Below are 1,299 nucleotides of genomic sequence, written 5' to 3' on the forward strand. Positions count from 1 at the left end.
AGCCCCGGGCGGGGGCGGCCCTGTCTCCCTTCTTCTTCCTCGCTCCCTGCCTTTCGGATGGCATTCGGGCGGGCTCACTGGGCCGTGCAGAGGTGTGCCCAAGTGTTGGGGGGCCCCTGGGGCGATGTGGAGGCGATCGCGTTCTGCTTGCGGCGGGGGGGCTGGGGGGGGGGGGGGGGGCGGCGCCCCAGAAAAAACACCAGCCGGGAGGAATGGGGAAAGGCCCTCCCCCCCTCCCGGCGCGAGGCGAGGTCCAGGCACGCCTCCAGGCCAGCCCGCTTGGGGCCGGACAAAAGGCCGGAGAATCACGCACACCCGGGCTGGTCACGCCACACCCAGGGTATTTCCGGGCAAATATCCAGCCCATCACGCTGGGGGCATTCCCCGAAGACCTAAGTCAGGTCAACAGGGGGGTCGGCTGGCATTCTTCACCCCGGTTACAGAGGTGTCCCTCGCCCGCCCCCCCCCCGGGGGGGGGGGGGGACGGGGGAGGAAAGCAACAGCAGCCCTTAGGGGTGTCTGGGGCGTGTGTCCCTCCTGCCCCGCGCCCCCCGCGTCCCCTTGAGGCGGCGAGAGCGTCGGGGGTGGCTGCCCTGGGTCCGAGGAAAGCCAGCACGCGCGCGCGCATGTTTGGCCGCACGAGCGGTGTGGATGCCGGACGCGCGCCCGATGGCCTGCGCATATTCCCCCTCCCCCCCCCCCCCCCCCCCACCCCCGGGCCGGCAACCTCCGGAGGCCCGCGGGTCGTGGTATGCCCCGGCGGAATGTGCACACCGTCCGGGGCCGGCGCGCGGCCGCGCGGTCATTGTCCCCCTTTGTCCGGGCCTTGAGCGCGCTCCGGCGGTGCCCCGGCACGGCGTGCCCTTTGTCCCGGCTTCGCGCGGTGCCCGCCGTCTTGTTGCTTTGGCCGGGCCCCCGCAGGCTGAGGCTCCCGCGCCCGGGCATTTTCCCCGCGCGAGACTCTCGCTGTCTCCCGTCCGCCCGCCGCCGCCGCCGCTGGCCCGTTGATTGAAGGGCCGCCCACCAGGGTCAGACCCTTGGCGACGGCGGCCGGCCGGGGGAAAGGACAGCTGGCGTGCGCATGCCCGCCCACCCCGCCCGCGGAGGGGCTTCCCCTGTTCCGCACAGGGGCAGGTCGCCCTTCGCGCCGGGGGCCGGTGCTTGGGCCGGTCCCTAGCACGGACATCCGCCTCCCCTCGCCCGGCGTGGTGTTGGCCGTGTCACGGGCCGTGGCGACAGCGGGGCCTGTTTGTGCGCGCGCCCGGGCGCGTTTCCGGGCGCGCGGCGTCCTGGGGCGGG

This window comes from Fonticula alba (assembly GCF_000388065.1).
Source record: "Fonticula alba strain ATCC 38817 unplaced genomic scaffold supercont2.6, whole genome shotgun sequence".
In the NCBI taxonomy this organism is placed as follows: domain Eukaryota; order Rotosphaerida; family Fonticulaceae; genus Fonticula; species Fonticula alba.